The sequence below is a fragment of the Haematobia irritans genome, chromosome 2 (assembly GCF_050003625.1).
Source record: "Haematobia irritans isolate KBUSLIRL chromosome 2, ASM5000362v1, whole genome shotgun sequence".
Lineage (NCBI taxonomy): Eukaryota > Metazoa > Arthropoda > Insecta > Diptera > Muscidae > Haematobia > Haematobia irritans.
This window is the reverse complement of record NC_134398.1, coordinates 126,657,560-126,673,426: the sequence shown is the minus strand read 5'-3', so window position 1 is coordinate 126,673,426 and position 15,867 is coordinate 126,657,560.

Sequence of the window (15,867 nt, the reverse complement as noted above, 5' to 3'; positions counted from 1 at the left end):
GAAAAAATTGATTTTTCGAGGATTTTCACCAAAATTTTGATTTTTGGGGTGTGGTCACGAATTAACCTTCTTTTCGCTCTAGGACGCATATTTAAGGAGATATGGCCAATTTAGGTTTTTCATATGAAAAATTTGATTTTTCGAGGATTTTCATCAAAATTTTGATGGGGGGTGGTCACGAATTAACCTTCTTTTCGCTCTAGGACGCATAGTTAAGGAGATATGGCCAATTTAAGTTTTTCATATGAAAAATGTGATTTTTCGAGGATTTTCATCAAAATTTTGATTTTTTGGGGGTGGTCACGAATTAAAGTCCGTTTCGCTCTAGGACGCATATTTAAGGAGATATGGCCAATTTAAGTTTTTCATATGAAAAATTTGATTTCTCGAGGATTTTCATCAAAATATTGATTTTTGGGGGGTGGTCACGAATTAACCTTCTTTTCGCTCTAGGACGCATATTTAAGGAGATATGGCCAATTTAAGTTTTTCATATGAAAAATGTGATTTTTCGAGGATTTTCACCAAAATATTGATTTTTGGGGGGTGGTCACGAATTAACCTTCTTTTCGCTCTAGGACGCATATTTAAGGAGATATGACCAATTTAAGTTTTTCATACGAGGATTTTCATCAAAATTTTGATTTTTTGGGGGTGGTCACGAATTAAAGTCCTTTTCGCTCTAGGACGCATATTTAAGGAGATATGGCCAATTTAAGTTTTTCATATGAAAAATTTGATTTTTCGAGGATTTTCATTAAAATTTTGATTTTTGGGGGGTGGTCACGAATTAACCTTCTTTTCGCTCTAGGACGCATAGTTAAGGAGATATGTCCAATTTAAGTTTTTCATATGAAAATTTTGATTTTTCGAGGATTTTCATCAAAATTTTGATTTTTGGGGGGTGGTCACGAATTAACCTTTTTTTCGCTCTAGGACGCATATTTAAGGTGATATGGCCAATTTAAGTTTTTCATATGAAAAATTTGATTTTTCGAGGATTTTCATCAAAATTTTGATTTTTTGGGGGTGGTCACGAATTAAAGTCCTTTTCGCTCTAGGACGCATATTTAAGGAGATATGGGCAATTTAAGTTTTTCATACGAAAAATTTGATTTTTCGAGGATTTTCATCAAAATTTTGATTTTTTGGGGGTGGTCACGAATTAAAGTCCTTTTCGCACTAGGACGCATATTTAAAGAGATATGGCCAATTTAAGTTTTTCATATGAAAAATGTGATTTTTCGAGGATTTTCATCAAAATTTTGATTTTTGGGGGGTGGTCACGAATTAACCTTCTTTTCGCTCTAGGACGCATAGTTAAGGAGATATGGCCAATTTAAGTTTTTCATATGAAAATTTTATTTCTCGAGGATTTTCATCAAAATTTTGATTTTTGGGGGGTGGTCACGAATTAACCTTCTTTTCGCTCTAGGACGCATATTTAAGGAGATATGGCCAATTTAAGTTTTTCATGTGAAAATTTTGATTTTTTGAGGATTTTCATTAAAATTTTGATTTTTGGGGGGTGGTCACGAATTAACCTTCTTTTCGCTCTAGGACGCATATTTAAGGAGATATGGCCAATTTAAGTTTTTCATATAAAAATTTGATTTTTCGAGGATTTTCATCAAAATTTTGATTTTTTGGGGGTGGTCACGAATTAAAGTCCTTTTCGCTCTAGGACGCATATTTAAGGAGATATGGGCAATTTAAGTTTTTCATACGAAAAATTTGATTTTTCGAGGATTTTCATCAAAATTTTGATTTTTGGGGGGTGGTCACGATTAACCTTCTTTTCGCTCTAGGACGCATATTTAAGGAGATATGGCCAATTTAAGTTTTTCATATGAAAATTTTGATTTTTCGAGGATTTTTATCAAAATTTTGATGGGGGGTGGTCACGAATTAACTTTCTTTTCGCTCTAGGACGCATAGTTAAAGAGATATGGCCAATTTAAGTTTTTCATACGAAAAATGTGATTTTTCGAGGATTTTCATCAAAATTTTGATTTTTGGGGGGTGGTCACGAATTAAAGTCCTTTTCGCTCTAGGACGCATATTTAAGGAGATATGGCCAATTTAAGTTTTTCATACGAAAAATGTGATTTTTCGAGGATTTTCATCAAAATTTTGATTTTTTGGGGGTGGTCACGAATTAAAGTCCTTTTCGCTCTAGGACGCATATTTAAGGAGATATGGCCAATTTAAGTTTTTCATATGAAAAATTTGATTTTTCGAGGATTTTGATCAAAATTTTGATTTTTTGGGAGTGGTCACGAATTAAAGTCCTTTTCGCACTAGGACGCATATTTAAGGAGATATGGCCAATTTAAGTTTTTCATATGAAAAATTTGATTTTTCGAGGATTTTCATCAAAATTTTGAATTTTGGGGGGTGGTCACGAATTAACCTTCTTTTCGCTCTAGGACGCATATTTAAGGAGATATGGCCAATTTAAGTTTTTCATGTGAAAAATTTGATTTTTTGAGGATTTTCATCAAAATTTTGATTTTTGGGGGGTGGTCACGAATTAACTTTCTTTTCGCTCTAGGACGCATATTTAAGGAGATATGGCCAATTTAAGTTTTTCATATAAAAAATTTGATTTTTCGAGGATTTTCGTCAAAATGTTGATTTTTTGGGGGTGGTCACGAATTAAAGTCCTTTTCGCTCTAGGACGCATATTTAAGGAGATATGGCCAATTTAAGTTTTTCATATGAAAAATTTGATTTCTCGAGGATTTTCATCAAAATTTTGATTTGTGGGGGGTGGTCACGAATTAACCTTCTTTTCGCTCTAGGACGCATATTTAAGGAGATATGGCCAATTTAAGTTTTTCATACGAAAAATTTGATTTCTCGAGGATTTTCATCAAAATATTGATTTTTGGGGGGTGGTCACGAATTAACCTTCTTTTCGCTCTAGGACGCATATTTAAGGAGATATGGCCAATTTAGGTTTTTCATATGAAAAATTTGATTTTTTGAGAATTTTCATAAAAATTTTGATTTTTTGGGGATGGTCACGAATTAAAGTCCTTTTCGCTCTAGGACGCATATTTAAGGAGATATGGCCAATTTAAGTTTTTCATATGAAAAATTTGATTTCTCGAGGATTTTCATCAAAATTTTGATTTGTGGGGGGTGGTCACGAATTAACCTTCTTTTCGCTCTAGGACGCATATTTAAGGAGATATGGCCAATTTAAGTTTTTCATATGAAAAATTTGATTTTTCGAGGATTTTCATCAAAATTTTGAATTTTGGGGGGTGGTCACGAATTAACCTTCTTTTCGCTCTAGGACGCATATTTAAGGAGATATGGCCAATTTAAGTTTTTCATATGAAAAATTTGATTTTTCGAGGATTTTCATCAAAATTTTGATTTTTGGGGGGTGGTCACGAATTAACCTTCTTTTCGCTCTAGGACGCATATTTAAGGAGATATGGCCAATTTAAGTTTTTCATATGAAAAATTTGATTTTTCGAGGATTTTCATCAAAATTTTGAATTTTGGGGGGTGGTCACGTATTAACCTTCTTTTCGCTCTAGGACGCATATTTAAGGAGATATGGCCAATTTAAGTTTTTCATGTGAAAAATTTGATTTTTTGAGGATTTTCATCAAAATTTTGATTTTTGGGGGGTGGTCACGAATTAACTTTCTTTTCGCTCTAGGACGCATATTTAAGGAGATATGGCCAATTTAAGTTTTTCATATAAAAAATTTGATTTTTCGAGGATTTTCATCAAAATGTTGATTTTTTGGGGGTGGTCACGAATTAAAGTCCTTTTCGCTCTAGGACGCATATTTAAGGAGATATGGCCAATTTAAGTTTTTCATATGAAAAATTTGATTTCTCGAGGATTTTCATCAAAATTTTGATTTGTGGGGGGTGGTCACGAATTAACCTTCTTTTCGCTCTAGGACGCATATTTAAGGAGATATGGCCAATTTAAGTTTTTCATACGAAAAATTTGATTTCTCGAGGATTTTCATCAAAATATTGATTTTTGGGGGGTGGTCACGAATTAACCTTCTTTTCGCTCTAGGACGCATATTTAAGGAGATATGGCCAATTTAAGTTTTTCATATGAAAAATTTGATTTTTCAAGGATTTTCATTAAAATTTTGATTTGTGGGGGGTGGTCACGAATTAACCTTCTTTTCGCTCTAGGACGCATATTTAAGGAGATATGGCCAATTTAAGTTTTTCATATGAAAAAATTGATTTTTCGAGGATTTTCACCAAAATTTTGATTTTTGGGGGGTGGTCACGAATTAACCTTCTTTTCGCTCTAGGACGCATATTTAAGGAGATATGGCCAATTTAAGTTTTTCATATGAAAAATTTGATTTCTCGAGGATTTTCATCAAAATTTTGATTTTTGGGGGGTGGTCACGAATTAACCTTCTTTTCGCTCTAGGACGCATATTTAAGGAGATATGGCCAATTTAAGTTTTTCATATGAAAAATTTGATTTTTCGAGGATTTTCATCAAAATTTTGATTTTTTGGGGGTGGTCACGAATTAAAGTCCTTTCGCTCTAGGACGCATATTTAAGGAGATATGGCCAATTTAAGTTTTTCATATGAAAAATGTGATTTTTCGAGGATTTTCACCAAAATTTTGATTTTTGGGGGGTGGTCACGAATTAAAGTCCTTTTCGCTCTAGGACGCATATTTAAGGAGATATGGCCAATTTAAGTTTTTCATATGAAAAATTTGATTTTTCGAGGATTTTCATCAAAATTTTGAATTTTGGGGGGTGGTCACGAATTAACCTTCTTTTCGCTCTAGGACGCATATTTAAGGAGATATGGCCAATTTAAGTTTTTCATATGAAAAATTTGATTTTTCGAGGATTTTCATCAAAATTTTGATTTTTGGGGGGTGGTCACGAATTAACCTTCTTTTCGCTCTAGGACGCATATTTAAGGAGATATGGCCAATTTAAGTTTTTCATATGAAAAAATTGATTTTTCGAGGATTTTCACCAAAATTTTGATTTTTGGGGGGTGGTCACGAATTAACCTTCTTTTCGCTCTAGGACGCATATTTAAGGAGATATGGCCAATTTAAGTTTTTCATATGAAAAATTTGATTTCTCGAGGATTTTCATCAAAATTTTGATTTTTGGGGGGTGGTCACGAATTAACCTTCTTTTCGCTCTAGGACGCATATTTAAGGAGATATGGCCAATTTAAGTTTTTCATATGAAAATTTTGATTTTTCAAGGATTTTCATTAAAATTTTGATTTTTGGGGGGTGGGCACGAATTAACCTTCTTTTCGCTCTAGGACGCATAGTTAAGGAGATATGGCCAATTTAAGTTTTTCATATGAAAAATTTGATTTTTCGAGGATTTTCATCAAAATTTTGATTTTTTGGGGGTGGTCACGAATTAAAGTCCTTTCGCTCTAGGACGCATATTTAAGGAGATATGGCCAATTTAAGTTTTTCATATGAAAAATGTGATTTTTCGAGGATTTTCACCAAAATTTTGATTTTTGGGGGGTGGTCACGAATTAACCTTCTTTTCGCTCTAGGACGCATATTTAAGGAGATATGGCCAATTTAAGTTTTTCATATAAAAAATTTGATTTTTCGAGGATTTTCATCAAAATTTTGATTTTTTGGGGGTGGTCACGAATTAAAGTCCTTTTCGCTCTAGGACGCATATTTAAGGAGATATGGCCAATTTAAGTTTTTCATATGAAAAATTTGATTTTTCGAGGATTTTCATCAAAATTTTGATTTTTTGGGGGTGGTCACGAATTAAAGTCCTTTTCGCTCTAGGACGCATATTTAAGGAGATATGGCCAATTTAAGTTTTTCATATGAAAAAATTGATTTCTCGAGGATTTTCATCAAAATTTTGATTTTTGGGGGGTGGTCACGAATTAACCTTATTTTCGCTCTAGGACGCATATTTAAGGAGATATGGCCAATTTAAGTTTTTCATATGAAAAATTTGATTTTTCGAGGATTTTCATCAAAATTTTGATTTTTGGGGGGTGGTCACGAATTAACCTTCTTTTCGCTCTAGGACGCATATTTAAGGAGATGTGGCCAATTTAAGTTTTACATATGAAAAAATTGATTTTTCGAGGATTTTCACCAAAATTTTGATTTTTGGGGTGTGGTCACGAATTAACCTTCTTTTCGCTCTAGGACGCATATTTAAGGAGATATGGCCAATTTAAGTTTTTCATATGAAAAATTTGATTTTTCAAGGATTTTCATCAAAATTTTGATTTTTGGGGGGTGGTCACGAATTAACCTTCTTTTCGCTCTAGGACGCATATTTAAGGAGATATGGCCAATTTAAGTTTTTCATATGAAAAAATTGATTTTTCGAGGATTTTCACCAAAATTTTGATTTTTGGGGTGTGGTCACGAATTAACCTTCTTTTCGCTCTAGGACGCATATTTAAGGAGATATGGCCAATTTAAGTTTTTCATATGAAAAAATTGATTTTTCGAGGATTTTCACCAAAATTTTGATTTTTGGGGGGTGGTCACGAATTAACCTTCTTTTCGCTCTAGGACGCATATTTAAGGAGATATGGCCAATTTAAGTTTTTCATATGAAAAATTTGATTTCTCGAGGATTTTCATCAAAATTTTGATTTTTGGGGGGTGGTCACGAATTAACCTTCTTTTCGCTCTAGGACGCATATTTAAGGAGATATGGCCAATTTAAGTTTTTCATATGAAAATTTTGATTTTTCAAGGATTTTCATTAAAATTTTGATTTTTGGGGGGTGGGCACGAATTAACCTTCTTTTCGCTCTAGGACGCATAGTTAAGGAGATATGGCCAATTTAAGTTTTTCATATGAAAAATTTGATTTTTCGAGGATTTTCATCAAAATTTTGATTTTTTGGGGGTGGTCACGAATTAAAGTCCTTTCGCTCTAGGACGCATATTTAAGGAGATATGGCCAATTTAAGTTTTTCATATGAAAAATGTGATTTTTCGAGGATTTTCACCAAAATTTTGATTTTTGGGGGGTGGTCACGAATTAACCTTCTTTTCGCTCTAGGACGCATATTTAAGGAGATATGGCCAATTTAAGTTTTTCATATAAAAAATTTGATTTTTCGAGGATTTTCATCAAAATTTTGATTTTTTGGGGGTGGTCACGAATTAAAGTCCTTTTCGCTCTAGGACGCATATTTAAGGAGATATGGCCAATTTAAGTTTTTCATATGAAAAATTTGATTTTTCGAGGATTTTCATCAAAATTTTGATTTTTTGGGGGTGGTCACGAATTAAAGTCCTTTTCGCTCTAGGACGCATATTTAAGGAGATATGGCCAATTTAAGTTTTTCATATGAAAAAATTGATTTCTCGAGGATTTTCATCAAAATTTTGATTTTTGGGGGGTGGTCACGAATTAACCTTATTTTCGCTCTAGGACGCATATTTAAGGAGATATGGCCAATTTAAGTTTTTCATATGAAAAATTTGATTTTTCGAGGATTTTCATCAAAATTTTGATTTTTGGGGGGTGGTCACGAATTAACCTTCTTTTCGCTCTAGGACGCATATTTAAGGAGATGTGGCCAATTTAAGTTTTACATATGAAAAAATTGATTTTTCGAGGATTTTCACCAAAATTTTGATTTTTGGGGTGTGGTCACGAATTAACCTTCTTTTCGCTCTAGGACGCATATTTAAGGAGATATGGCCAATTTAAGTTTTTCATATGAAAAATGTGATTTTTCGAGGATTTTCACCAAAATTTTGATTTTTGGGGGGTGGTCACGAATTAACCTTCTTTTCGCTCTAGGACGCATATTTAAGGAGATATGGCCAATTTAAGTTTTTCATATAAAAAATTTGATTTTTCGAGGATTTTCATCAAAATTTTGATTTTTTGGGGGTGGTCACGAATTAAAGTCCTTTTCGCTCTAGGACGCATATTTAAGGAGATATGGCCAATTTAAGTTTTTCATATGAAAAATTTGATTTTTCGAGGATTTTGATCAAAATTTTGATTTTTTGGGAGTGGTCACGAATTAAAGTCCTTTTCGCACTAGGACGCATATTTAAGGAGATATGGCCAATTTAAGTTTTTCATATGAAAAATTTGATTTTTCGAGGATTTTCATCAAAATTTTGAATTTTGGGGGGTGGTCACGAATTAACCTTCTTTTCGCTCTAGGACGCATATTTAAGGAGATATGGCCAATTTAAGTTTTTCATGTGAAAAATTTGATTTTTTGAGGATTTTCATCAAAATTTTGATTTTTGGGGGGTGGTCACGAATTAACTTTCTTTTCGCTCTAGGACGCATATTTAAGGAGATATGGCCAATTTAAGTTTTTCATATAAAAAATTTGATTTTTCGAGGATTTTCGTCAAAATGTTGATTTTTTGGGGGTGGTCACGAATTAAAGTCCTTTTCGCTCTAGGACGCATATTTAAGGAGATATGGCCAATTTAAGTTTTTCATATGAAAAATTTGATTTCTCGAGGATTTTCATCAAAATTTTGATTTGTGGGGGGTGGTCACGAATTAACCTTCTTTTCGCTCTAGGACGCATATTTAAGGAGATATGGCCAATTTAAGTTTTTCATACGAAAAATTTGATTTCTCGAGGATTTTCATCAAAATTTTGATTTTTGGGGGGTGGTCACGAATTAACTTTCTTTTCGCTCTAGGACGCATATTTAAGGAGATATGGCCAATTTAAGTTTTTCATATAAAAAATTTGATTTTTCGAGGATTTTCATCAAAATGTTGATTTTTTGGGGGTGGTCACGAATTAAAGTCCTTTTCGCTCTAGGACGCATATTTAAGGAGATATGGCCAATTTAAGTTTTTCATATGAAAAATTTGATTTTTCAAGGATTTTCATCAAAATTTTGATTTGTGGGGGGTGGTCACGAATTAACCTTCTTTTCGCTCTAGGACGCATATTTAAGGAGATATGGCCAATTTAAGTTTTTCATACGAAAAATTTGATTTCTCGAGGATTTTCATCAAAATATTGATTTTTGGGGGGGTGGTCACGAATTAACCTTCTTTTCGCTCTAGGACGCATATTTAAGGAGATATGGCCAATTTAAGTTTTTCATATGAAAAATTTGATTTTTCAAGGATTTTCATTAAAATTTTGATTTGTGGGGGGTGGTCACGAATTAACCTTCTTTTCGCTCTAGGACGCATATTTAAGGAGATATGGCCAATTTAAGTTTTTCATATGAAAAAATTGATTTTTCGAGGATTTTCACCAAAATTTTGATTTTTGGGGGGTGGTCACGAATTAACCTTCTTTTCGCTCTAGGACGCATATTTAAGGAGATATGGCCAATTTAAGTTTTTCATATGAAAAATTTGATTTCTCGAGGATTTTCATCAAAATTTTGATTTTTGGGGGGTGGTCACGAATTAACCTTCTTTTCGCTCTAGGACGCATATTTAAGGAGATATGGCCAATTTAAGTTTTTCATATGAAAAATTTGATTTTTCGAGGATTTTCATCAAAATTTTGATTTTTTGGGGGTGGTCACGAATTAAAGTCCTTTCGCTCTAGGACGCATATTTAAGGAGATATGGCCAATTTAAGTTTTTCATATGAAAAATGTGATTTTTCGAGGATTTTCACCAAAATTTTGATTTTTGGGGGGTGGTCACGAATTAACCTTCTTTTCGCTCTAGGACGCATATTTAAGGAGATATGGCCAATTTAAGTTTTTCATATGAAAAAATTGATTTTTCGAGGATTTTCATCAAAATTTTGATTTTTGGGGGGTGGTCACGAATTAACCTTCTTTTCGCTCTAGGACGCATATTTAAGGAGATATGGCCAATTTAAGTTTTTCATATGAAAAATTTGATTTCTCGAGGATTTTCATCAAAATTTTGATTTTTGGGGGGTGGTCACGAATTAACCTTCTTTTCGCTCTAGGACGCATATTTAAGGAGATATGGCCAATTTAAGTTTTTCATATGAAAAATTTGATTTCTCGAGGATTTTCATCAAAATTTTGATTTTTGGGGGGTGGTCACGAATTAACCTTCTTTTCGCTCTAGGACGCATATTTAAGGAGATATGGCCAATTTAAGTTTTTCATATGAAAATTTTGATTTCTCGAGGATTTTCATCAAAATTTTGATTTTTGGGGGGTGGTCACGAATTAACCTTCTTTTCGCTCTAGGACGCATATTTAAGGAGATATGGCCAATTTAAGTTTTTCATATGAAAATTTTGATTTTTCAAGGATTTTCATTAAAATTTTGATTTTTGGGGGGTGGGCACGAATTAACCTTCTTTTCGCTCTAGGACGCATAGTTAAGGAGATATGGCCAATTTAAGTTTTTCATATGAAAAATTTGATTTTTCGAGGATTTTCATCAAAATTTTGATTTTTTGGGGGTGGTCACGAATTAAAGTCCTTTCGCTCTAGGACGCATATTTAAGGAGATATGGCCAATTTAAGTTTTTCATATGAAAAATGTGATTTTTCGAGGATTTTCACCAAAATTTTGATTTTTGGGGGGTGGTCACGAATTAACCTTCTTTTCGCTCTAGGACGCATATTTAAGGAGATATGGCCAATTTAAGTTTTTCATATAAAAAATTTGATTTTTCGAGGATTTTCATCAAAATTTTGATTTTTTGGGGGTGGTCACGAATTAAAGTCCTTTTCGCTCTAGGACGCATATTTAAGGAGATATGGCCAATTTAAGTTTTTCATATGAAAAATTTGATTTTTCGAGGATTTTCATCAAAATTTTGATTTTTTGGGGGTGGTCACGAATTAAAGTCCTTTTCGCTCTAGGACGCATATTTAAGGAGATATGGCCAATTTAAGTTTTTCATATGAAAAAATTGATTTCTCGAGGATTTTCATCAAAATTTTGATTTTTGGGGGTGGTCACGAATTAACCTTATTTTCGCTCTAGGACGCATATTTAAGGAGATATGGCCAATTTAAGTTTTTCATATGAAAAATGTGATTTTTCGAGGATTTTCACCAAAATTTTGATTTTTGGGGGGTGGTCACGAATTAACCTTCTTTTCGCTCTAGGACGCATATTTAAGGAGATATGGCCAATTTAAGTTTTTCATATAAAAAATTTGATTTTTCGAGGATTTTCATCAAAATTTTGATTTTTTGGGGGTGGTCACGAATTAAAGTCCTTTTCGCTCTAGGACGCATATTTAAGGAGATATGGCCAATTTAAGTTTTTCATATGAAAAATTTGATTTTTCGAGGATTTTCATCAAAATTTTGATTTTTTGGGGGTGGTCACGAATTAAAGTCCTTTTCGCTCTAGGACGCATATTTAAGGAGATATGGCCAATTTAAGTTTTTCATATGAAAAAATTGATTTCTCGAGGATTTTCATCAAAATTTTGATTTTTGGGGGGTGGTCACGAATTAACCTTATTTTCGCTCTAGGACGCATATTTAAGGAGATATGGCCAATTTAAGTTTTTCATATGAAAAATTTGATTTTTCGAGGATTTTCATCAAAATTTTGATTTTTGGGGGGTGGTCACGAATTAACCTTCTTTTCGCTCTAGGACGCATATTTAAGGAGATGTGGCCAATTTAAGTTTTACATATGAAAAAATTGATTTTTCGAGGATTTTCACCAAAATTTTGATTTTTGGGGTGTGGTCACGAATTAACCTTCTTTTCGCTCTAGGACGCATATTTAAGGAGATATGGCCAATTTAAGTTTTTCATATGAAAAATTTGATTTTTCAAGGATTTTCATTAAAATTTTGATTTGTGGGGGGTGGTCACGAATTAAAGTCCTTTTCGCTCTAGGACGCATATTTAAGGAGATATGGGCAATTTAAGTTTTTCATACGATTTTTGGTTTTTCGAGGATTTTCATCAAAATTTTGATTTTTGGGGGGTGGTCACGATTAACCTTCTTTTCGCTCTAGGACGCATATTTAAGGAGATATGGCCAATTTAAGTTTTTCATATGAAAAATTTGATTTTTCGAGGATTTTCATCAAAATTTTGATTGGGGGTGGTCACGAATTAACCTTCTTTTCGCTCTAGGACGCATAGTTAAGGAGATATGGCCAATTTAAGTTTTTCATATGAAAAATGTGATTTTTCGAGGATTTTCACCAAAATTTTGATTTTTGGGGGGTGGTCACGAATTAACCTTCTTTTCGCTCTAGGACTCATATTTAAGGAGATATGGCCAATTTAAGTTTTTCATACGAAAAATTTGATTTTTCGAGGATTTTCATCAAAATTTTGATTTTTTGGGGGGTGGTCACGAATTAACCTTCTTTTCGCTCTAGGACGCATATTTAAGGAGATATGGCCAATTTAAGTTTTTCATATGAAAAATTTGATTTTTCGAGGATTTTCATCAAAATTTTGATTTTTGGGGGGTGGTCACGAATTAACCTTCTTTTCGCTCTAGGACGCATATTTAAGGAGATATGGCCAATTTAAGTTTTTCATATGAAAAAATTGATTTTTCGAGGATTTTCACCAAAATTTTGATTTTTGGGGGGTGGTCACGAATTAACCTTCTTTTCGCTCTAGGACGCATATTTAAGGAGATATGGCCAATTTAAGTTTTTCATATGAAAAATTTGATTTCTCGAGGATTTTCATCAAAATTTTGATTTTTGGGGGGTGGTCACGAATTAACCTTCTTTTCGCTCTAGGACGCATATTTAAGGAGATATGGCCAATTTAAGTTTTTCATATGAAAAATTTGATTTTTCGAGGATTTTCATCAAAATTTTGATTTTTTGGGGGTGGTCACGAATTAAAGTCCTTTCGCTCTAGGACGCATATTTAAGGAGATATGGCCAATTTAAGTTTTTCATATGAAAAATGTGATTTTTCGAGGATTTTCACCAAAATTTTGATTTTTGGGGGGTGGTCACGAATTAACCTTCTTTTCGCTCTAGGACGCATATTTAAGGAGATATGGCCAATTTAAGTTTTTCATATAAAAAATTTGATTTTTCGAGGATTTTCATCAAAATTTTGATTTTTTGGGGGTGGTCACGAATTAATTTAAGTTTTTCATATGAAAAATTTGATTTTTCGAGGATTTTCATCAAAATTTTGATTTTTTGGGGGTGGTCACGAATTAAAGTCCTTTTCGCTCTAGGACGCATATTTAAGGAGATATGGCCAATTTAAGTTTTTCATATGAAAAAATTGATTTCTCGAGGATTTTCATCAAAATTTTGATTTTTGGGGGGTGGTCACGAATTAACCTTCTTTTCGCTCTAGGACGCATATTAAAGGAGATATGGCCAATTTAAGTTTTTCATATGAAAAATTTGATTTTTCGAGGATTTTCATCAAAATTTTGATTTTTGGGGGGTGGTCACGAATTAACCTTATTTTCGCTCTAGGACGCATATTTAAGGAGATATGGCCAATTTAAGTTTTTCATATGAAAAAATTGATTTTTCGAGGATTTTCACCAAAATTTTGATTTTTGGGGTGTGGTCACGAATTAACCTTCTTTTCGCTCTAGGACGCATATTTAAGGAGATATGGCCAATTTAAGTTTTTCATATGAAAAATTTGATTTTTCGAGGATTTTCATCAAAATTTTGAATTTTGGGGGGTGGTCACGAATTAACCTTCTTTTCGCTCTAGGACGCATATTTAAGGAGATATGGCCAATTTAAGTTTTTCATATGAAAAATTTGATTTTTCGAGGATTTTCATCAAAATTTTGATTTTTGGGGGGTGGTCACGAATTAACCTTCTTTTCGCTCTAGGACGCATATTTAAGGAGATATGGCCAATTTAAGTTTTTCATATGAAAAAATTGATTTTTCGAGGATTTTCACCAAAATTTTGATTTTTGGGGGGTGGTCACGAATTAACCTTCTTTTCGCTCTAGGACGCATATTTAAGGAGATATGGCCAATTTAAGTTTTTCATATGAAAAATTTGATTTCTCGAGGATTTTCATCAAAATTTTGATTTTTGGGGGGTGGTCACGAATTAACCTTCTTTTCGCTCTAGGACGCATATTTAAGGAGATATGGCCAATTTAAGTTTTTCATATGAAAATTTTGATTTTTCAAGGATTTTCATTAAAATTTTGATTTTTGGGGGGTGGGCACGAATTAACCTTCTTTTCGCTCTAGGACGCATAGTTAAGGAGATATGGCCAATTTAAGTTTTTCATATGAAAAATTTGATTTTTCGAGGATTTTCATCAAAATTTTGATTTTTGGGGGGTGGTCACGAATTAAAGTCCTTTTCGCTCTAGGACGCATATTTAAGGAGATATGGCCAATTTAAGTTTTTCATATGAAAAATGTGATTTTTCGAGGATTTTCATCAAAATTTTGATTTTTGGGGGGTGGTCACGAATTAACCTTCTTTTCGCTCTAGGACGCATATTTAAGGAGATATGGCCAATTTAAGTTTTTCATATAAAAAATTTGATTTTTCGAGGATTTTCATCAAAATTTTGATTTTTTGGGGGTGGTCACGAATTAAAGTCGTTTTCGCTCTAGGACGCATATTTAAGGAGATATGGCCAATTTAAGTTTTTCATATGAAAAATTTGATTTTTCGAGGATTTTCATCAAAATTTTGATTTTTGGGGGGTGGTCACGAATTAACCTTATTTTCGCTCTAGGACGCATATTTAAGGAGATATGGCCAATTTAAGTTTTTCATATGAAAAATTTGATTTTTCGAGGATTTTCATTAAAATTTTGATTTTTGGGGGGTGGTCACGAATTAACCTTCTTTTCGCTCTAGGACGCATAGTTAAGGAGATATGGCCAATTTAAGTTTTTCATATGAAAAATTTGATTTTTCGAGGATTTTCATCAAAATTTTGATTTTTTGGGGGTGGTCACGAATTAAAGTCCTTTTCGCTCTAGGACGCATATTTAAGGAGATATGGGCAATTTAAGTTTTTCGTACGAAAAATTTGATTTTTCGAGGATTTTCATCAAAATTTTGATTTTTGGGGGGTGGTCACGAATTAACCTTCTTTTCGCTCTAGGACGCATAGTTAAGGAGATATGGCCAATTTAAGTTTTTCATATGAAAAATTTGATTTCTCGAGGATTTTCATCAAAATTTTGATTTTTGGGGGGTGGTCACGAATTAACCTTCTTTTCGCTCTAGGACGCATAGTTCAGGAGATATGGCCAATTTAAGTTTTTCATATGAAAAATTTGATTTTTCGAGGATTTTCATCAAAATTTTGATTTTTTGGGGGTGGTCACGAATTAAAGTCCTTTTCGCTCTAGGACGCATATTTAAGGAGATATGGCCAATTTAAGTTTTTCATACGAAAAATTTGATTTTTCGAGGATTTTCATCAAAATTTTGAATTTTGGGAGGTGGTCACGAATTAACCTTCTTTTCGCTCTAGGACGCATATTTAAGGAGATATGGCCAATTTAAGTTTTTCATATGAAAAATTTGATTTTTCGAGGATTTTCATCAAAATTTTGATTTTTGGGGGGTGGTCACGAATTAACCTTCTTTTCGCTCTAGGACGCATATTTAAGGAGATATGGCCAATTTAAGTTTTTCATATGAAAAATTTGATTTTTCGAGGATTTTCATCAAAATTTTGATTTTTGGGGGGTGGTCACGAATTAAAGTCCTTTTCGCTCTAGGACGCATATTTAAGGAGATATGGCCAATTTAAGTTTTTCATATAAAAAATTTGATTTTTCGAGGATTTTCATCAAAATTTTGATTTTTTGGGGGTGGTCACGAATTAACCTTCTTTTCGCTCTAGGACGCATATTTAAGGAGATATGGCCAATTTAAGTTTTTCATATGAAAAATTTGATTTTTCGAGGATTTTCACCAAAATTTTGATTTTTGGGGTGTGGTCACGAATTAACCTTCTTTTCG